Source organism: Etheostoma spectabile, chromosome 17 (genome assembly GCF_008692095.1).
Source record: "Etheostoma spectabile isolate EspeVRDwgs_2016 chromosome 17, UIUC_Espe_1.0, whole genome shotgun sequence".
NCBI classification, from domain to species: Eukaryota; Metazoa; Chordata; class Actinopteri; order Perciformes; family Percidae; genus Etheostoma; species Etheostoma spectabile.
The window spans coordinates 4,570,274-4,594,104 of NC_045749.1; the positions used below are offsets into that span (position 1 = coordinate 4,570,274).

At 41.2% G+C, this 23,831-nt stretch overlaps 1 long non-coding RNA gene across 1 annotated transcript; it reads left to right on the forward strand.

Annotated features, from left to right (window-relative positions):
* Positions 1 to 564: 564 nt before the first annotated feature.
* On the forward strand, positions 565 to 23,730 carry LOC116705042 (uncharacterized). Its single transcript, XR_004335834.1, has 3 exons — positions 565 to 846; positions 12,540 to 12,645; positions 23,489 to 23,730. It is a non-coding gene; the product is annotated as an uncharacterized LOC116705042 (long non-coding RNA).
* Positions 23,731 to 23,831: the final 101 nt, after the last annotated feature.

The following is a 23,831-nucleotide window of genomic DNA, read 5'->3' on the forward strand; positions in this document are numbered from 1 at the left end:
CTTTTGGGTCTTAGCCAAAGCAGCCTCTGTGTGTGACCGTCTGGCTGCCTCTCTCACACAAGCCAGGTCACATGTTCAAAAGAAATGGATGTCCATGATGAAGTGAATGAACGTGAATGCGAAAGACAGGTTTCAAATGCACATGTGCTGTATTATATTTGATCTACGATATCAAGCTCTATACTGTAGAAGATACTGTAAACAGCTGTTGATTGAAAGGTTGTGGATTCTTAAAAGCACAAAAGCTCAACATGCACTTCACTCAACTTGGCCTCCTGTCCCGCCAGCTTCCCTGCCTCCACATACTCCTACAGCATCTCCGTACATCATATCCTGAATGTCAAGCCTCATTACCCTCCGTGGGTGTGACCTAGTGTGGTGACTCCAGCGCAAGACTGTGAGACCCTAAAGTTGTGGTTATACAGTATTTGTAACAACTCATAACACACACACACACACACACACACACACACACACACACACACACACACACACACACACACACACACACACACACACACACACACACACACTTTTACACACTGTCATCCTGTCCACGTCCACCACCTGCCCTGGCCTGTGCTGTCTTTCCCCCAGCCAAGGAAGCTCATGCCTGGGCACTCTGGGCAGCGGCCCAGCCTTTCACATCCAGGTCCAGGGCCAAGAGACATGGGCCAACAGCTGGCAGTATGCAGAAGGAGCCTGGAGGCTTCCACAGCAGATGAATCACCACGGATTAATATTTAACTCCAGACTCCTGCTCCCCTCTAGCGTCCCCCTCCCCCTTCTCTCTTCTTACCACCTTCCTTCTCCCTGTATCCATCACTCCATCCCCCAGTCCTGCAGGTAAGTTGGCGTATGTTCAACAGAGCTATACTGTAAATATGTGATGTGGATACTCTTTTTCTAATATAAATGCATTTTTCGAGCTTGGTACCCTTGTTTTGGATTTTTTAGAGATTGGAGGCGTCATGCAGAGCGGTTGGGTGTGTTATATCCTTGTAAAAACAGTAACCTGGTTTACATAGGTTTGATTTGCTCAAATAATGCTATCTCACAATATTAGTTCCTAACCTTTTTAAATATTTTTGTTACATTTTAGCCAATTAGAGTGCGATGAACAAACTTCAGGAATTTGCAGATTTGAACAAAAGCAACAAGCCAGTATAATGCCCAGAATTATTTTCCTAGTTAAAAAAAGAGTAGAAATTAAAAGTAGAGCACAGAAGGACAGGGGAGACTTCTAACCCGCATTGGGAATTTTAGCATAAAATTGTCAGTGGCGATAGTAATGCTGATTTTAAAAATGCCTATACTTAGAAATTTCTTTTTCAGTGTTATTTTTTTCTGAATGTAAATGAAAAGTGTTCAGCTGAGGTGAGCAAAAGGCAATGATTTTACTCATACTGTTTTAAGACAACAGTTATATTACTATATGTATAGTATATAGTACTACACCATCGCAGCCTGGGAATAGATGAATGCTCCGATATTATGCAGGCCCAGTTTTTAGCAGGTGCTTAAGGCAGGTCGTGGCTGAAGAAGAAAGCATCAGTGCTGGTGCTATAAGCCCAGTAGCATTAGCCACAACCAGAGCCAGGCCTGTTATAGCATTCTCAGATGGGATCCGTTATGACTGCATGCCTGCCTCGCTCTGATTTTGCGATTAAAGCACCAGACTGCTTTCTTTCTTTCTTTAATTCTTTCTTTCTATCTTTCCTTCTTTCTTTTTCCTCCAGACTGTCTCTCTCCCTGTGTTTTTTCCTCTCTATCATAACCTTCTTTCAACCCTCCCTTTTCCATCTATGCATCTTTCCCTTTTCCGCCTTGCTTACTTTTGTCTCTCTTTATCTCTCTTTGGATCTTTCATCTTCTTTTCTCTTACTCTTTCTCTCTCTCTCTCTCTCTCTCTGCGTACATGTTTGTAAAGATATATCTGTCCCCTGTGGTTCCCTCTCATTCGCATGCATGTTCTGTGAGCCTCAGCCATTCGAGTGTACATAAAACCCGCTCTTTATGGCCAGACATAAAAGAGAAAGGAGGCAAAGAGAAAAGAGAGAGATTTTATTCTGTTCCTTAAAGAAGGGACGCTCTGATCTTGCTTGTAACGGATTAACCTTTGAAACATCCTCTTTTCGTTTGGGTTTTTGTTTTGCTTTTGCTCTTCTAACTTTGGACACAAAGGCAATTTTGCCCTGACTAAAAAGGGCAATCTACTGTTATCTGGGTCATGTTGTGACGCTGAATGAAATATATGATTTTGTTTGCCTCTCATCCAACTTACTCTTTGCCCCCACCTCTTGTCTCTTTATGACTTTGTTCAAGGGGAGCACGGTGGCGCATCGCTGAATACGTAACCAACCAACGGGCCAGTGGAATTGTGGGAATTCATGGGAATCGCCGTTGGGACGGGGGTTCTCGCAGGACCACTTCCTGTCTGTCTGATTCAGGGACACTCAGGGGTGCTTGAGCTTCCCGCCACGCCATCTCTGACTAGGCCTCAGCGGAAAATTTGTGTCTTTGTATGGGACGGGGCTGAATACACTCAAAGGGGCCAGCAAACTTCGGAGTCCCCATTGTCTTTCACAACGACCAAGGTCCAAATATGAATATGCATATTCATAAGCAAGAGTTCAGTTTTCATGGCCCCCACAACCCCTCCCCACCCCTCTTTATTCATCTTTTTATATTACCCTTCCATCTCATTTTCAATTCCAAATGAGGCGTTCAGCATATGAAAGGTTATTGTGTCACACCCCTTAAGGTTTTACAATAGTTGAAAAAGAAAAAAAATATAATTACATCCTTTGCCTATGTGATTCTGTGATTAGTATCGGATGATTATTTCTGGAGTTTGAACATGTGTGGGTTGATACCACGAGGTGAGTCTCAGTGGGCTTCAGAGAGACAAAAGTACTTAACTACTCAGTTTTTCACGAGGTCAATATGATATTATTTCCTCTGAACTCGTCTCTGTAGTTAAATTGTGAGAAACCAAATCCCATGTTGTCTGGCACAGGGAGCCCTCACTTTCAATTGTCAGCACTCATACTAAGGGCAATCACTACTAAACACCCTAATAGATCCTAATCTCTCTTGCTGAATGTGAAATGTGCCCTTACTGTATTTAAAAAAAGGCAACGCTTTAATATCTTATGTTTTGGTTGAGCTTGGAGGATTGGAGCAAGCGCATGCTACTCAGTGAAAATCAATGGCACTATTACTTATCATAAGTAGCGTCTTCACCACCGAGTGATGAGAAGCTGCTGGATAGGCCCTCATCGCTTGAAGGGATACAGTTACATGTGAAGACAAGACACGTCAAACTTACACAGTGCAGACAACTGTGGGGAGTCGTTAGCTCTTTTCACCCGTGGAGAGCATGTAGATGGATATCAGAGGATGATGGGGAGGAAACTCTTGTTGAATTTTATTTTAACACTCAAAGCCACTTCAAAACACTTCCTTAAATATTATTTTAGGGACAGAATTTATACTCTGGATACATAGGCAGAACATGCACAAGAATGTATGTATCTATGTCTGTTGATCCACCTGAACTCAGTGTATTGATTTTTACTTTGAGCTTCTGAATGCTGAATATATCCATGAATGAGTGCAAAGGGGACAATTGAGTATGAGTGCTTGTAGAGATCAGACTACTGTATTATGATATATTTACCGGAAAAAAGGAAATAAACAAAGGTATGTGTAGTGGCTGAATTAACACAACTTTATGCCGTTCTGCCACAGCGACCCTGCTAGCAACAGACAACGAGGCAACTTTTGATAACGGCAGTAAACAATGGCTTCTTGGCTGCCAATGTTGTTAAATTCTCCCCAATTCCGGGTCGCATTATTTCTGAATCATGTCTGATTGGGTAGTGTTTTGTTCAAAAAATTGTATCTGTGATTTTTGGTGGTAGAGAGTGCTTCTTTGTTTCACTAGAATCTAATGTTAGCATACTGCTAACTATAAAGTAGCTACATGCTCGACATAGCAGTAATGTCTGATAATGCTGGTCATTTCTCCCCAAATTCCGGCCATTCATAAAAAGTAAGCTATGCTAGCATTAGAAATTTAAAAAAAAAAATCAAAATTGATCTGCAATAATAAAGTAATTGAAATAGTTAGACTGCTATTACATCTTACATTGGGTAACTTGTAATTGGTAACTATCCCAACACTGGTGAGGTGTCACCCTTCCTCCCCGTGTCTGATCCACACACATTGACCACAGCCTTCGGTGGGTGGGGTCCGACATCGGTGTGTGTGACACTGGAAATCTGGACGTGATCATTACCAAGGCCTGGACTCAAGGCCATTAGCTACACTCCCCCTCCGGTGAATAATGGGTTGTCTGTCACAGGGGCACTGTGTCCGAGACCTGTCATGGTGAAAGATGAAGGGGTCCTTGCACTCTCCAATGAGCCGTCCGTAGAGATACCCGCGACAAACGACCCATGAGCAGAGACACACCTTTCATCAGTGAGAGCGATGAGAGCAATGGGACAACTGTGTGTGGGGGTGTGTGTATGTGTGTCTGTGTGTACAGAGGCAGTGTGTGTATTTGACCTGACCCTTTAAATACCCTTCCCCGTTTTCCTGCAATCCATATTTTTCCTCTTTCTTCAAGGCATAAAGGCCTTGGGATTGCCCAGAACATTGCTTTTGCTCCCTGCTGATAAAAATGTAATCAGGCACCTCTGTCTAATTTAAGAGCGCAGTATCTGTGATTCATGCAGCACGAGTCCTCATTATATTGCTCCTGTACCAAGAATAAGAAGGATGCAGATAATTAACTATACTTTCAAAGGACTGGCCTGACTGTATGCCCAAAGAGTCCTGAGTGTAAATATAAATGGGGAGGACACAGTAACAGAAATGCCTGGCAGTATAGTAAAATCTCAGCCAAGTGTCTTTAGGAATTACTCCCATATTGGATGATTCCACTCCTCACAATTTATGTCCAGTACCAACATCCCATGCCTATGCGGGAAGCAGTGTGTCCTCTTGCAGAGTAAAGTAGGGGTGTGGAGGTCAGAGTGGTGGAGGGGCGTCGGGAGTTTGCGTCCCGTGTCAAAACTGCAGTCAACATTAGCTTTTTTACTAACCAAAATCACAATCTTTTCCTAAAAGTAGCCATGTGTTTTTAGTTACCTAATCATAAACATATAGTTAAACCTTAATTACCATCGTTTATTTGCCAAAACCACAATCTTTCCTCAATCCCAACCACAGTTGGTTTCAATCCACAGATATTGTAGACAAAGACAATTTAGTACATTTTGGCATTGGATGTTGGTATTAAACATAATCTGACGTTTGGCAGAATTATCATTAACTTTATTGTATGGTGACAGGGCAGTATAATATAATACCTTAGCCTTGGACTGAAAAGGCTACCTTAGCTTATATTGTGCTTAAAACAATGTGTGCCTTTCCTCTAGAATAATTTCTAAAACCCTAGTTTGTTGTGGTATTGGATTGCAATCCATGGTATTCCTGCACCTTTGTCAACCCCCTGTGTACAGTAAATACTGTTTGTAGGATCATTTGTTGCCGGGTAAGAGATGTGTCTTTTGAAAAACAAGTTAAATAAAATAAAACAAATGCTTGTCACAATTACCTTTTTTTAATGTTGGCATTTAGCAACAAAAAGGCTAAGCTGATGCTTGCTCAGAACATTTTCTTGCTCCTTGCTGAGAAAAATGTAATCCGGCCCCTCCTAAAAGATTCCACTACTTGTTTTGTTCAAATGCTTTACCTTCTGTATAAAAATGGGTACAATAGTTTTAATTAATGCAAGTCTTGTACAGTTTGGTCTGGTGGGGATGTAAATAGCTGCATAGCTTTATGACTTTGTTGTCACCAATTAGTTTCTGTATTTGATTAATTTTTCTTTTAATTTAATGAATGATTTCTTCCTCCAGAATAGATGCGTGACATTTCAGCGATATCATTTAATGTAAGCCCTCTCTGTCGTGTGTCCTTGATTTTTGGGCTTCCAGCTTAATGATCATGTTGCAAGACAAATCCATGCTCATTTACTACATAAAACATATTTTTTCATGCTACTTACTGTGGCAACTGATTTGGAATCAGGAAACCACTAGACCCCAGATGTATGGGAACATGATTCATAAATTTATTTTGTACAGTCTGTGAATACACAGTAATTACACCCTGAGTCAAAGCACACAACAACTTCGGCACGTGTAGCCCCCAAAGGCTGGCAGCGCACATGAATCACCGGTGCCTGAATATCAGTTTATTTACAAACATATCCTGCATGCATATAAATAAACATGACTCTTTCGTTATTTTCTGTCCTAATACATGTTCTGAGCCAATAAGTAGAAAGGCATGTATGTGTTCATGGCGGTTGTGTGTGTGATGTAATCATTTATTTACATATTCCAGGTATCATTTTTCTACATGTCCATCGGAGCAGAGTAAAAATATTCCCCGGTGCGGTTTGGGGCTTCTCAGAATATGCAGCAGGAACTCCTGGCAAGAGGAAGTGGCCCTAACTAATACGCTTATTTGGAAAAGAACGGCTTGCCCCCCCCTTCTCGTTTGGCAGGGGACTCTACTGTTGCACTGGTTTCTATTAAGGTTCACTGACGCTCTCAACCCTGTTTCTGTTGGTCTCTCTCATTCCATCGCTCTTTTTTCTCATTTCCCTCCTTGTGTCGTACAGCTTGACATTTCCTTCCCTCTCAAATCCCTCCATTTCTTCTACTTTAAGTCATTATCTCATCCTCTGTAATTGCCCCGCCCCCCTCCAAACTGAGGTTGAAACTACAGTCCTCCCTTCTTGGTCATCCCTTTCCTTCAATCAGTCTTTAGAGTTACTAACCGCTTTTTCCATATTTCTCCAACCCTCCATCCACCTTCCTAACTTCCCCTCTGTCTCATCTCATTCTTCATCTCCCTTTCATGCACCTCCTTTCTCTTGCTCGGTAGCGGTCATGTGTAGACGGTGCTGAAGTATGCTCCAGGCTGAAAAGTAGGCCAAGATTACTCTTGCTGGCTTGTCCCTAGTGAAGCGTGTGTGCGTGTGTGTGTGCGTGTGTGTGTGTGTGTGTGTGTGTGTGTGTGTGTGTGTTTGGCCTGTGGGGGAGTGGGCAGGCCTGTGAGGGAGTGGGCATACAGGCTGGACAGTCAGAGTGGAGCTGGGCATATGGAGCTTCAGTATTGGGCCAGCAGGTATTTTGTTTTGCGTCTGCTCTCTCCTCTTTGTTTAATATTTCTCTGCTTTTTGGCGTCAAAAGCCTGTTTGTGCTGCCAGCACAGACCTACAGTATGGTATAAGCTCAGATGGAATATCATGATGAACATCATGTCTGCTCAAACATCCCAAAAAAAAGCCACTTTTTCTGCACTGAGTTTACTATAGGTATGAATTGTTTCAACCAGACCCTACGGTTCTTAAATTTCTCTAAACTAGAAATGACCACGCAAACAATCAGTTGAAGACGGTGTGAAAACCACCATAACTTAAAGTTATGAGGATTGTCTTTGGGGTATTAGCAGCAATACGATGGGAGAAATTGCGCCTCTGCATAATAGCCTTGGGAAGGAACTTGTTTTGGTGGAAAGCGTACTTTCAAAGGCTGGGCAAGTTTTGCATCTTTCAACAAGGCAATTTAAAGTGCGTTGCGAAAGAAAAAAGCATTACAAATCTCTCAAAAGAACCGCAAGGTGATACAAATAAAAGAGTAAAAAGAGTTCCATGGAAGATATGAAAGAGTAGTCCCGAATTTAATGTAATAAAATGCCAACCTTGGCTATAGGTTACGAGGACAAACGCCTGACGTTTTGGCAACAGGCTTTATTTCTTAGGCAAGATACTATGTGATCTTGATAACGCACGCACGCACGCACGCACGCACGCACGCACGCACGCACGCACGCACGCACCCCAACCCACAGAGCGGCCCTCATTTTTAATCCACATTGCTTCATACTTTACATATTTTTTTGTGATCAAGTGTTTTTATTTAAAGATTACAAACAATCAAACGATATGCTGAGACATGAGAACGTGTCACAGGACCAAAAAAAAACACAAAAGGAAAGACGGGAAGAAGGGAAACATAATAAACACAACATTAAGAGTGACGTCCGCAGCTTACAAATAATACATACAGAAACAGACATACACAAACACACACACACACACACACAGACGGACATAAGATAAGGGATGCCTCATACTTAATTGTTCTCTTAATTAGGTTGCAGAGCAGTGTTTATGACTGGAGGGAAGATGTACATTAAATGTGTTGTGTGTATGCAAATCTGTGCATACCTGTCCATACAAGTATGTGTGTGTATACAGAAGAGCTGTATACTTCTTTTAATCACTTCTGTGTATTGCATGGTATGCTTGGAGGAAGTGGAGCTCTGATGTGTGAGCACCAGTAGCTCCACAGAGAGCGATGCATGCCAAAACCCAAATTTCCCCTTACAGTCTGACACTCACCACTCCCCCCCTCCTGAACATTAACTTCCCTAGATAGCATCAAACTGTATAACTTTCTCTCAAATTTGTCTTGATTTGCTTTTGTCCACTACCTTCTACAATACACTGATTTTCATTTTCAGCTTGGCATACCTTTAACTTGCTTTTTTGTTCATCTTGAGAGTAAACATGTCCCTTTTTTGTTTTTTATGAGCCATACTGGATGCTTGATTATGTACATTTTAAAGCTGCAAATTTTTTCTTTCAAACCTTCTATTTCAGTTTTTTATATGTGCCTTTTGTTCAAACCCAAAGCCCCCCCTGTTGGTCAGACACAGGCTTTTCCGTTTTTGTGTAGGCTATTTCGGGTTACCCTTTGCTTTGGTCTTGGAGTTAGTTGTCATAGTAAAGTAACTTAACAACAGCAATGGAGAAAAAGAGTAAGACAACATCAAAACTAAATGTGGCAGAAAAATCATTAAAATCGTGTCTTTTATCCCAGAAAAACAAGCAAGGATTCCCTACCAGTGCTCCACCAGAGCACCAAGAATCCCTGTTGTTATGGAAAAACTCAGAAGCGGCACAACTCATTTCATAAATGAAGAAGGTTCAGGCGTGATTACTTACACAGAAGCATTTAATACAATCTCAATTGAGGAGAATTTAGGCAGACATTACAGTTTAACCACAATCTGTAAATCCTGTAGTGCCATCCCCAACTTCTACAGTACCTGTCTTCCCGAAGAAGTATTTAAACTCATGCTTCAATACAAACAAAGATATTGTGGTTGCCGTAAGAAAGAATTCTCAACCCAAATACCTCAACAGAGACAGAATGTGTTATGTGTTTACTTCCTCCATGAACTTGGCAGGATTAGGCAGCACTGTGTTATCATACAGCTGTTTTGCTCCCGTCATCTATGAAGACAGAGTTGAAGTACCACTACTGCCTGGAAAGGTAATGAAGTTATGTTGGACACTGACCTGAACAATACTTGGGTACCACCACTGTTTCAACTTATATATAACATATAATTACTTTCTTAGATTTGACCCTGATTCAAGCAGCAGAAGATTTATGGAGAGATGGTTGGACTTTGGGAGGATGAATGACAACTGAAAGAGATGAAAACTTCAATTCAATTCAAAATTTAATTCTTGCCTAAAGGTGAGAGGTTTTTTTTAAAATATATATTGCATCCAGCATTCTCTGGTAACACTGTAAAATAACTATTGGGTTCTAATAAAGTATACCTTTAAATGGATACTCATGTGAATTTTTCCTACTCTCATCAGTGAGACCTAACGACCAGTTTACTATGGAGCGGCTATTCATTGTTCACAGTGAGCGAATCCCCATAATTATTTTCAGGTGAGTACACCCCATCCCTTGACTGACATTATTTCTTCCATGTGTTCAAATCTGACATGGAATTGAAATTTGGGCAATATTTACGTCATTTGGACGACCTTTTACATTCTGACCCTTGCACGTTCTGTTCATTTTGCACAACATTCTTAATAAAATTAGACAATGCTCAGTACTAATCTGCCAAGTATTTAATTCACACGCGTAAAGAAAAACAGGCTTTACCATGTGGTTAATTCTATTTATTTATTGGATTATCAGAAAAAATGCTATTTTGTGACATAAATTGTCATTGAAATAAAAAAATAGCCTATATAGGGAAAGAGGATTTTGGCCATGTTGCCCAGCCCAAATTGAAATAGCTCAGTCTGTTGCTCTTTGAGAAATGTCTCTATACATTACCCCCAAATCTTCAAAGTCATTTCCACACAGTAATTCAGCTCCCTAGTGGAAATATGATTAAAACTTGAAAACATGGCTCCGTCCAGGTGAAAGTGTTTAACGCTGGGTAACGTAGCCGCGCAGGTGAAAGTGTTTAGTGCTGGATAATGCAACCTCTCTTGGCCCCCCGCTTTTGCAGCTGCGCATAATTATAGTCTCTCTCTCTCTCTCGCTCTCTCTCTCTCTTTTGATTGCTTCCCTATGTATGTGCAGATTAGCCCCCCAAAAAGACATCTTATACTGTATAAAGTACAGTGTGCTCCATTAATCCCTTCACTCTTAACATCAGAAATGGTTGTCTTTTTGTAATAGCTAATCAAAGAAGTCTTTATTATTTATACTAACCCTGTATGACAGTAGTTTGTTATTCAAGGTTGCTGGATTGAAGCGCTCTGACAATAGTACAGAAGATAAAGATAACAAAACAGTGAAACCTCTCATGCATCCTAAAATTGAAGTTAAAGCTTTGAAAACAACACAATAACTTACATGAGATACTCATTCCTAGCTATGTCTATTCGTCCTTCAGTGTTTAAATTAGTTCTGCTTGCTACAGTGACTGGTGTCTGTGTGTACAGTATACACAGATCTGTGTGTACAACAGAGGGTGCAAGGTCAGGAAGGAGGTGGTTCCATCAACTTCCAGCCTGTGGCTTTCTGCTGGCTAATTAACCATCATTTTACCCAGAGCCGGAGCTGCACTGATGGGGGATAAGCTAGCCTTTGACGGGGTAAGGCAAGCGTGGCGGTTCCTAATCAGGGGGCCTGCAAGTGAGGCGGAAAACACCTGTTCTGGGTACAGGTGTACACCCCAGCACATGGCTGCACTCTTTTGCCCCGTCTCCCCCTCCCCTCCCCCAACTCTTTCTCTCACTCTCCATCTCCTTTTACATGCTTTCTGACTCACATTCCTGCACTCTGTTTGACTCTTTTGTATTCTTTTCGCTTCTTCTTCATGCGTGGAGTAACCCAGTTGACGGCCAATGTTAAAAGAAAAATCCTCCCTAAAACACTGTTTTTAACAGTTGTTGATCAAGAGTGTCTGTATTTTTGAACCTATTTTGTGGGGTTTTTCTTATTCTGGTTAAGAGGCTAAATTACACAACCAAACACCTTACACAAAGAGACCAACTTGTTATCCCAGTGTAGTCTCATCAAACCATCACATTTAAAGATCTTAATAAACAAATGTTATTGGATTAAATAAAAACAATTAACATATCCATATATATTATCGTATTTCAAAAAAATATTTTGTTTGATCCGGCTTCATTCTTTATCCCTTACATCATCTTATGGCTCCTCATTGTTTGCCCTAACTCCCAGATTAAGAACCACTGCATAAAGCAACAATTATATGATGTTCTTATCCAGAGCAGTTTACCCTGAGTGAAGCAGTAAAAAGTTTTCTTCTGAAAGACATAAAAACTATTAGCAAAGTACATTCAAGGTATATAAAATCAGGAATGACAATAAAGAGCAAATGGGTTGAATAATGACAGCAACAAATCAGACTTATGTTGTTCTGGGCAGGGTCAATACTCTATCAAACGGTTTGTTGACAAAAGGAATGGCTAAAATTGATCCAGAGTATCAGCAAATTGATGTGTTGATCAAGCTGTAATGATCAAAATAATGAAAACAACAACAAGGTTTACAGAATGTTAGACTGTGCTAATGTTGAGTTTATAACTAATATAATTCTGTATTTCTTGAAAAAGTATTTGGAATGAGGACGAAATGTAAGTCGTGATATTTTTGATGTATTTAGAGTCCTATTGACAAGGCATTAGTATTTGCAGAAAAGGTGTACACTTGCACGTCTGCACTGTCTCTTCCATCCTGAACTTCCTTCCTCTCCTCTTTTGTCTTCATTGGAAACAGCCTGCATCTTGCTTTTCACTGAAGGAAGCAGTGCATGGATAATATGGTTACACTGTTACTGATGCATAAAGCTGCGTGTCTGGTTCTTGTCAAGACCTTGCCACCAAAGTCAATTTGCCCATGCCCTGGCAGAATGTAATATTTCTTTAATCAGATCAACACGGAAATTACGTCGGTGGACTGTATTGATACGAGAGGAAATAATTAAACTCTGAGCTCCAGGAATAATTTCACCCTCTGAGCATTACTGTAAACCCCATAAAAATAACAAATCCGCCCTTTCCTCCCTCCTTTGCAGGATGAGATAAAGAGGAAACCAGAAACGTAGATAGACGGATGAGATTTCATTTGCTCAGCCTCTGTTTTCCCTCCAGCCTTTCAGCAGGTTCCTCTCGGCCACCCTTCTACTGCACCATCATCATCGTCCAGCATGATGTCCAAAACCACTGTGAGTTTCAGCGGCAAGAGGTGTAGTTTGAGGTAACACATGGTGAATACACGTAAACATTAGTGGAGCAAGTTTATACATTTGGTAATGCTTTTCTGTGCCAGAGGAAACCTAAATCTAATGTGAATGAAGTTGCGTCTCTGTGTAATGAATGAATATGCCTGTTGCTCTGTTGTTGCTCATTGTATACTGTGCCACCCTGTGTAAGGCTGTTAACTGTGACGCTCAAATGAACCAGACCAGACCTCTCTAATGACTCTTATTGGATCTTGCTGGGAGGCAAGATTGGCCCCACCTGGCTGGGTTACAAACACTGCATCCTTTACCCATCATGCCTTCCTCCCTGGATAATAGCAGGAGCGGGGGGGGTGGGTGGCATCAGTGACACAAAACCATCGTCATGCCTTCACCAAGGTCAAAATAAACTAAAATGCTTGCGTAGAGGAGTAGTTGTCTTTAACGGAAAAATAACAGTTCGGGCAACAATATTAATATATATATTTTTTAGAAAGAAACACTCTAGAATTCAGAATAAAAGAATAGAAGGGTATTGTTCATTGATGAAAGTTGTTTTGAAGTAATGCACAGGTGAAGCTTGGCACCCTACAGTTTTTGCTTCACTTTTGCAAGTTGCATGGAAAATTTGTATCTGAGTTATCTGTCAACATTAACCCTTCCTACACCCGAAGGGAAGAAGAAATTACTTGAAGAACTTGAAGAAAAGCATGGCTGCTGTTTGGGAAACTGAATGTCACAGCAGTCTTGAATTATCTACCAAAATCAGTTTTTCAAAAATATTTGAGGTTGAACATGTCGGCTAATGATGACATGTGGGTCATGTAATCTAAATGCGTTTTCTGATTGTACTGCAATACTGCTTTTCAGCCTAGTGTTATGTTGCTCTTTAAGAAAACAGTTGGGGCTCTTGATGCTTCTTGTTAAAATAGATGACATGATTATCCATTCAGTCTCCCCACAGCACCAAATTGGTTTGGTTGCGACCTGTTTGCGTTGTGTCACTGGGACTGTGGCTACTGTGATGCTCAGCTGCACTTGACACAGCTTGTTAGTAAATGACGATTAAGTGTTGTCAGGGATAAAACACAATACACCTTGATCAGGCTCTCAGGAAGATTCATTTACTGTTCTCCTGAATGAGCAATTCTTGCGGTCCGTAATTATTTAAGTTCCATTTTGGGTTAATTATGGTCATTAGGATTATGTGTTCTAAGTGAAGGGCTAATTTTGAGAGAAGTGGCTTGAGATTTAACGGTAAAAACCCACACAAGATTTGAAATGAACAGATCATTTGGTATTAAGGGGCGGAAATTGATAGAAAACAGCAGGAAAACAGCTGAGGAGGGAACAATTATTCTAATGGTGTGACAAACGCAGATGCGCCAAATTAGATTTGGTTTAGGATAGGTGCTCCCCTACCATTTACTACTAGGTGGTAGTGTGTGTATGTCTGTGTGTGTATGTGAGAGTAAATCTTATTCCTTAAGTTGGAAAATGTAGTGCAGCTGCACTGAAAAGGCTGTCCAAGATGTTCCTAACAAAATTAGCAAGTTTAACGAGTAAGATACATAACTATAACTTTGAATGGATGGAAAATGTTTAAGGATGGCTGTTTTGATTACAGGCATTGTTCTTTTTGATTTCTCCCAATTTGTAGTATGACACAAAGACATTAATGCAGACTTTTTACAACATAACTCACAAACTAAAATCAAATGTGTATCCATTGCTCAGTGTGGATCTATTTGGGGTTCCCTGATATGAAAGGTTGGGGAATCTTGTGCTAACAGAAGATGTAATAAAGCGTGTGGTGTGCAGTGAGAGGAAGGTTGCCAGGGACAGGATGATGAAGGCTTGTTTGGCTCTCCTCGTTTCTCCTCAGTAGAGCAGCCCAGCGTGAGGAAAAGCTTGTTAAAACCCTAATAGGAGCTATCAAAGGCTATTGATTATCTTTCCCGCCCTGTTTGGGTGACAAAGTGAGCATTAGCTGGAGCCACAGAGAGCTTTTTAAGACACGTTTCCTCAGGGGCCGCCCTGTCCCCTGGGCTGTCCGCTGTCACTTGCATGCACACGTATCCACACTCACTTGAGTTTTTTTTCAGAAGCTGACACGCTGCTATCCTTTCACCCTCCTGCCACCACATAATCCATTTTACAGCCAGGGATCAAACACTGAGCCCTCTGGCTGTGTGCTGCAGTGACTACTGTAATACACACTTGCACGCACACATAAAATCTACCTTGCACACACACTACTGAGTTCTCATAAAACTTGGTTAGGGAAGTTTCTTTGCCCCATGCAGTTAATTTTGCTGGTGTTTTAGTATGTTATCTTTTTTCTGTTTTGGCCATGATGCATAAATAATGTTGTCCTTGGAGAACCCCAAATGAACATTGCACTAATGCAGAGAACAATGAGCACTCTCTCCTAGGTCTTGGCAGATGGTGTACCACCATTCTACATGGCCAGTGAACTCACATTCTTCCTGTTTAAGTGCATTACTCCTCCAGTAGTGTTAGAATACTCAAGGAAATGCAGTAAAATACGGTAGGAACAGGAGAAGAGGTCATGTGAGGCTTATATATAAGGCATCATAACAACCAAATTAATGGATGTCTGTTGAAATATTCACTGGATTAACCCCCAGATTTAGAGGGGCTACATGGAAATTCAGAAATTTAAAATGGTGTGTTTGTGTCTTTTTTCGCTCGGCTGATCGGCATCTAGTTTGTAGATGTGGAGATGTCAGGCTGCTTTGAACACACTTCCTGTGCTTGGCTTTGTGTATGAAGGACTTTGACATTTTAAAATAGGCAAATTCTCTGCAGTAGTGTATATTGCCGGCTGCATATTTTAGGGCAAGGCTTTTTTTTGTTGCTGCAATAGAGAAGACATTTTATGTGTCTTATTGTGGTTTAGTTTCAAATCCTCACTTTATTGACTCATTTTCTGAGTTATGTTTGCAGTTTGTTTTGACTCACTCTGAATGGCAGGGCTTAATACAGGCTGTGTTGTCAAAAATGATGTGCCAAACTTTCAGGACTTAAATTTAACAATTAGTTTTTAGAGACTTCTTCAGTTCATCAGAAGATGCACACAAATTGATGTTTCTATAACTGGAGGTGGGGAAGTGCTGAAGTCACTGCAGTTTCTACATCGGAAGATTATATTTATAAAATCAAAATCCATCTAATACAAGCGGGAAGTTTTAATCACTTTTATTATCATATTATGTGAAACTGAATTCTAGATTGTATTGTATAGATTGTACCTTGGATTCCAACTCCTCGCTGCACATGCACTGTATTTACTTAAAAAAGAACACTAAACCTGTGTATTTGGAACCTCACATGCCCTAAATGTTTATATTCTTACTGTATGTCTTGGTGGAAAGTAACGATCTGTATAGAACAGGCATCACCCAAGCCACTGTAGCGTGCAACTGGAGATGTATTTAGTAGCTTAGTAAGAGGATATTCAATTTATTCATGATGCAAACCACAAGAGTGTGTGTGTGTGTGTGTGTGTGTGTGTGTGTGTGTGCGCAAGCGCTTGCACGCGCATGCACGTGTGTGTGTGCTGTGTCCGTGGTGTGGCGTGCGTGCGTGCGTGCGGGCGTGGGTGTGTGTGTGTGTGTGTGTGGTGTGTGTGTGTGTGCGTGTGTGCGCGTGCGGTGATCGTGTGGAGTGAACCATGAAATGAAAACACCCTATAACCATTTCACTGCATCTCTCAATTAGGACATCATCTATGCAGAGGGAGCATTCATGAGTGGCTTCTTCTTTATTTACAATTACACACCGCAGTGCAGACACATGGGGTGCTGAGGGGAAAAAAGCTTGTGGGATCCACTCTACAAAAGATCCAGGGAATAGAAAAACAGACATGTACTGTATACCTTGCTGCAATATCTTCTGTGACGTGTGAGCTTGAGACTTGTCATGCTTAATAGTTAATATCAACTGCCTGGAAGTCTGGACATACTGTACATGCTGCACAAATCCCTCACAAAGACAGACCCTCTGAAACTTACTCAGCTCAACTGAGTTGATGCAGCCTAACTGTCGAACTCATGCCTTATTCAACACTATTTTGTTTTATGCTCTCCATCCATTTTGGGTCCTTGTCCATGGTTTAACTAACAATTCTCAAAACTGCAAACTTTTCAATTAATGGACACTTCCCTACACTTCGCCATACCATACTACTGGAAAAATTGTGGTTTCTGTTAAATGTTGATACATTGTGTTTTGCTTCACGTCACATTAACTTTTTCAGTATTAAATCAAAACCACGCACTTTTCCTGACTTTAATCCGGTTAGATGAGTGCCTAAAAATGCAGTAACCATAAAAAAGAATAATAACGCTGTAGTTGCTACAAATGGGTAGTGTATTTTGAGAGTGTATTTTGTCGGAAAACAAATAAAATATATTTTCAGTGAACATTTCCTAATTATGTTCACAAAAACATAATCTGGATGGCTTCATGTCTCTCCCAAAACTTATTTTCTATTGTAAATTAGGTTTTTATACACATAATTTCTAGGAGACAGTGTGGTAGTAAATTGCCTGCTATTAGAAGATTTTCTTGTACAAAATGACTGGACAGCATCTTCTCAAACACTTTTAATGGATAGCAGTGCTCAGTAGCATTTATGAAACAAACGTTACACTTCTGTGGGTTTGACAAATTATCAAGATAATGATGAGGGAAATATTCAAGACTATTGTCCTGTGTACTGTCATTAAGAACATTATTAGCTATAAAGTAAGTGTAATGCTAGCTCCTGCAGACAATCACTTGCAAGCTAATTTTGGCTGCAGAGGATCTGGTTGATAAACTTTGTGAACAGCTTTGTGTACAGAGAAGCAGACAGGTTCCCAAAAGACAGTTTTAAACTTAGAACTGTCCAGGGATCAACAAAAGAACTTGTCCATACTGGCCCTTCATCATCCATTAGGCGCTGGAGTGCCGCAGTAAACAGCGCCAAGTCCAGGTGTTGACATGCCCCATAAATTCCAGCTTAGAATGTAGCGGTCCATTCAGGCCTCTTTAGAAATGCAGGGCCACTCTATTCCTCTGATATTTTATACATGAAGCGAGCCATTTACAGTCTGATGAGCAAGTCTGGCTTATTAATGATACGGCCGTGCTCTTAGGGTGTCGGGCGCCAAGCAAATACTCATGTAAAATTAAACACAATTTGTTTACATAGTTGTGCAAATCAGACCACTCTGGGTCTTTGTTGCAAAGCTTGATCAGGGTTGCAGGCAACGATTTCAATCAGTTGTTAGCCACATTTTGGAGCTCACACATCATTTTAGGGAACAGCAGTTTGAAACTGTTGAAAAACATTCAAATGTCGGGAATTGGGATTCCTGTTTGAGTAGCTTTTGACTCACACATCTGCTAAAGGATATTCAGCTTGAATGATGTCATAAGACTAGCAAAGTCCTGACAAGACTAGAAGGCTGAATTATTCAATGATGGCTCCACTTTTGTGGAATTATTTTAAGTATTATAATTGCAGCTGGGTTTGCCTTGGCCTGCTGAGGGAGAGAGAGTGGGGCCCTGTGGGGAGCGATCAGCATCAGTCAATGGTATCAGGTTACCATGAGCACACCAAAATACTCCCTTAATGATGGCCAAATTGAAGGGAAAGCGTTGACCTATGCTGAGACCAAACATAAGACAATATTTCTGCATGGTGAGGCCTGTATAGATGGTCCTCACACGACCTTGTAAGCTGCAGACGTAGAAAAACACAAAGCCAGACATCTTTGTCACTGACATAATAGCATGCAGTTTTCTTCCCAACGTGAGATCACTCACAAGTAACTTCACATATAACTATTATAGAAGGGAACAAGTAATCTATATTTAAAGAGACTTGACATTAAACTGTCTCATATTTATTGTTACTCTTTAAAAAATACTTTTCATCTGATTCATCAGAATCTTTAAGACTGAAAAGTGAAAAAGTGTAATGTAATATCTGTGTGCTTTGACTTTGGTGTGTTTTAAGAAAATATGGACGTTTTCCTTAAAAGTTATATATGAGACGGGTCCAGCAAAGAATATGACAACCTGGTGCATCATGGATCCGACAGGGACAAGCTTGACAAGAGATTGTTTTGTCATCAGATGCAAAAAAAGAGCATAGTTGGTAATGAGCTTAACACTACCGCTCGGCCATTTGTGGCTCTTGCTGCTACATGCAAATTAACAACAAAAGATTTTGCATGTCACTGCAATCCCAACTTGATTAACCAAAACCTGGCTGTGAATCAAGACGAAAACATTGTGTCGTTGAAACTGAGCAGAAGTTAAGTCCCCCTCTTCTCTGGCCTAATGAGAACAATTTTATTCCACCAGGGAAACCTTAATGTATGCAGAAGTATTTTTTGGGTGTTTTTGAGCCCCTAGAGACAAATGATTTAAAGAGCAGCTGTAGCGAAGACGTGTTTGTGCCTTGAAGTTTACCAGTTTGATTCTTTAGTAGGCGGAAGTAAATCAGGGATGCTCTAGCAAGTATTTAACCACCAGCTGACCCAAAAGTGCTGTACACACCACTGTAGTCTTGGCAAACTTGGCTGCATTTGTAAATAAGACACTGACCTACCTGGTTACAGAAGGGTTAAAAATAGATTCTTCTTGATTTAGAAACAGAGCCTACTTGGTTGAAGTGAGTGAAACAGCTTGTTTCCAAAACTTCCGTGATGAGTTTGTCATCCTACTCAAAGATAATTATGCAGTCTGGGGAAATTATGCCTACATTGTGCTCTTGAGGAGATAATTGCAGTGCTGAAGCCTATGTATCACATGAGAATCGAGCCTCATTCCACAAATTAAATGCACGAATTTCACTAGCAGCCTATGTATATTTTCTGTACTACTTGTATTACACTGTGTAAGTTCCTGTGTTATGGCATATTTCCCCTGATGATAACAAACGAAAAACAAAATTATTGTGTTAATTGAGCCGTTGTCAAGAGATGAATAATCATGCATGTCAAATTCCTCACGGGAAAACAACAGTCAAAATTAACTTTAAGAGGAAATGCAATTTCCATAATTTTCATTTTGCAATCGTACTTTTTTTCTGTTCATCGTGCTGCACATTTCATTAGATTTTATACCTAAGAATATCTGAAATAGACTTGTTAAACTGATAAATAAGCTGCTCAACATTAATGAATTCCTCAACTATGAAGTCACACTCCCGTCGCAGGTGTGAAAGCAGGTTGTGATTTAGGTTGATGGACGACTAATCAGGAAATCAATTAGGACTTGACCCAGAAACTGAGACAAAAGGGGAGAATTATTTTCTTCAATTCTTTCCTCTGGCTCTTTCATCTCTTGACTTGGACCCTCTGGTGACTGATTGGACAAAGAAAATCCTTTGGGCTTACAGAGGTTTCTCTTAACAGAGTACATCAGGAAGCGTTTATTGTACTTTTTAACTGTACATGAATCTATTTATAAAATGTGACCTGTAGCAAGAATAATATAATCAAATATAATTCTGATAGATGAGTTTGCCTATTCAGATCGCCATTTGATTAACATATAACTAACACAAGTGATATTTTCCTTTAATTCAGGAAATGATTTCCACTCTGCAGGTAGTAACAAACTTCTATTCATGCAATAATGGAAAAACAGAAATCAAAGTTTGTCCATGTCTGTGGAGGAATCCGGTCTGTAAAAATATTACTTTGGGACCTGAGACCTTCCTTGTTCTTCTTTGTTCTTCTATGATTAACTCACCTAAATATCACACTGCATTCATCGAAGTATTCATAATAGTTCTAACTCAACATTTTAATACCTAAATTGGATATTGTGTGGAAAAAAAGCTGGGTGGGGTGCAGTGATGGACACAAACACACACACACACACACACACACAACATCTCGTATCAGTCTGACCTCTTGGGGTCAGACATAAAGGCCCACCTTTTCAGCAGCATCCACTTAGCGCTGAGAAGGAAGACAGGCGTTTTATCCATGTAGCTTTGTCCATCATATTCACTTTGGATTGACTGAGTCAAGCCGAACAACTGTGTCTTTATGTGCACAGAGGTAAATGACTTGCAGAGGTTTCTCTGAAGGTTGATAAAAGAGAAGAGAGGAGACAGCCGAGGAGTTCAGATGTAAACAACAGTTGTTCGCCATTGAATATGATTGGTCAAATATGTAGTTCAATCATTCTGATTTGCCGTACACATTGGATGACATGAGAGTTAACGTTCTATCATAACCTGACTGCTACTGGATTTTTTAGGCTGATACTGATAGCTATTAAACACATAACATAAGCAAACATTTTTAAGAAGTTTGGTTATAAAATAACTGTGACTATAATATGTACTGAGGGGAACATTTATTACGAGCAGTCTGCCGTTCAAAGCCAGACACCCACTTGCACCTGCACTGAAGGATGACAACTACAGTATGCAGATGTGTCAGTTGGTGACGCTCACTTCAGAGGTGTCAGGTTGGGGTTTTTGTAACTCTGCCTGAGGGAATTGGCAGTCAGTGAGTTTGCACTGTTGGAGGCCTGAGATGTGTGTGGTTGTGTGCCCACTGAGCGGTTTATGTGTCAGACAAGTTCTTTATGTTGTTGACATCTCATGTCAACTGCCTTCTAATACACAGAATGTCAGTGTCCTGGTGACTCAGTGGGCTGAGGTGTGTCCAATGCAGTGTTGTAGTCTAGTCCGAGTCAAGTCTCGAGTCCCTAGTGTTCACGTCCAAGTGGAGTTACCATTACCAGTGTTCTGGGAGCAGCCATGACAGATGTCTGTTGACATTTAAAGTTGTCCCAGTCTTCTCATCAATTGTGCGTTCACAAATGGAACATTTAGCTCTTTCCAGCAGTGTATGTAAACTCTGTGATGGCTTTACGAGCCGGGGCACATCCCTCTGCATCTTTCAAATGTGAACATGTAGTAGGGGACGAGCACTCATCATGAACTACAGGTGGAGGACACAAGCCCGGCCCCTGCATGAAACAGTTCCAGACTAATGTATATCAATATATTATATGAACATTTTACGACATTACACATAAAATTTGTCTGAAACTTCATCCAAATTCCTAGTCCTATTTGATGAATTTTCGTGTCCGTTTTCATAAATTCTCAAATCCGAGTCTAGGTCCAGGTCATCAGTGCGGGATTCCAAGTCAAGTCCAGAGAATATTGACTTGAGTCTGGCCCGGGTAATCCATCGCTGGTTCAGTGTATATACAGCATGTCTTTTTCACAACCTTTCCTGTCTCCCCCTACTTTGAACTTATAGTGAATGTGCCAAAAACTTGGATGTTTGCTGACTGACTTGCATCTTATTAGGTTTAAAGTATGTTCTAATGATGAGAAAACCGTAACCTCTGAAAAAAATGTCTATCATTTTTGTGTTTGTTTTGATGGCTAGAAACATTGGCAATTGATGAGATAGAGTTTGACACTTCACCAGTTCACTAGTACAAAATCTGGCTGTCACCTACACTGCCCTTGCAAAACTTGCTAAATTGCTTAAATCACTTAGCCTTTGCACATGCAAAAAAAGTCCATTTAATTAGACTTATTGAAACATTACAAAGTCGTGGGCGGTTTTGGCTTACACCTGAAAAACAACACATTCATCACCACATTGCATTTTGTCAAAAACCATTCAGATATATTACCACTTCCAAACTAGAATTCTCTCAGTCCCTGTAAGTAAACCTTCCAAATCCCCAGCTCTCATCCCTATTTTCCTCCCAAAAACGAGCATTAGAAGGATTGCCCTGCTATTGTTGCTCCCCTTGGGAGCAAATCTATTTCTGCAGAGATGGAAATTGTCGGTCCCCACAAAGCTGCTGACACACTCTCAATGGAGGTGTCAATTCTCGAGGCCTCACCATTGTGGGCTGGATAATTTAATTGGAGAGGCTCGACGGTGTGTCCCCGGTCGGGGCATTCAAATGTTGTATCACCGCCTGTCCCAGTGCTGGCTCCTCTCCTGCTGCGGAGATTCAAGATTCACCCCCCCCCCCCCCCACACACACTCACTCCTCTTAGATTCCTCCCTCTCCTCCCCTTGCAGGTGGGGGGATGCAGCACAGACCCAAGCCCCTGAGAGAGCCCTTTGTTGGGGGGGAGACACAGCCTTGTGGCCTCCATGCCTTAGAGCGGCTGTTCTGGAGAGGTTAAGAGGAGGAGGGGAAACCTGCTTCGCCATTACCTGGGAGTCGTCTTGGGGGCAGGCACAAAATTAGTCGGCAGATAATGAAGCTGTCTTTGATTGCATGGGCGAGTGAGGGTTTGGAGGGGTTTGACGGGGGGTGAGTCTTCTGTACAGGGGGCCTCCACAGGGCATGAGAAGCATGTCTTTGGAGGAGCGCCTGCTGTCAACGGATGCTCTGTTTCGCCGAGATCCTGGCATAGTTTAGGGTTGGAGAGGAGTGCGGCCAAACACATTCCTTTGTGCGGCTGCTCCAGGTGAATGGGGTTCAAAGACAAGCAGTTAGACAGACGGAGGTATACAAATGTACAAAAATCTACTATGCGAACATACAATCACCTACATCAATACACACATGGTGCTTTCTGCTTTATTTCTGGAGGCACTTTTAAATTAAGAAAACCCATATTTGTCAACCTTCATAATGTTCTATTTCAAAACTTTTACTTTTCTTGTGTCAACACCTCTTCCCCCTGAAATATGGTAGCACGTGATACATCCCCAAATAGAGCAAACATTTAGTATTTTTGTAAGACATACTTATGCTTTTTTGAAACACATGGACCATGATGACTGTCTTTACCAATTTTCATGTGTCAATGTGTCTGTTTGTCGTGCTGCACAGTTGTCACGACAACCTGCGCCTGGCTCATGGCTGCCTTCCAAGTGCAGACAAAGCTGTCGTCGAATGAACCAGGCGTGTGTCCACCGGACCTGAGGGGTGCCGCCACCGCTAACAAAACACACAAAGACCCTCGCCCCTGGCACTGGCCCTCACCCCGTCTACCCGCTATCCTGTCCCTCCCACACTCGGCTGCCTGCTGCTTTGTGCCTGCTCCAAGAAGAGGAAGTTCCTCTCATCTCCTTTTCAAGGTAGCCCTGCCACCCATACCCCTCTTTCATACAGGCAGAGTCGAATGAGTACACCACACACACACACACACACACACAAACACACAAACACACAC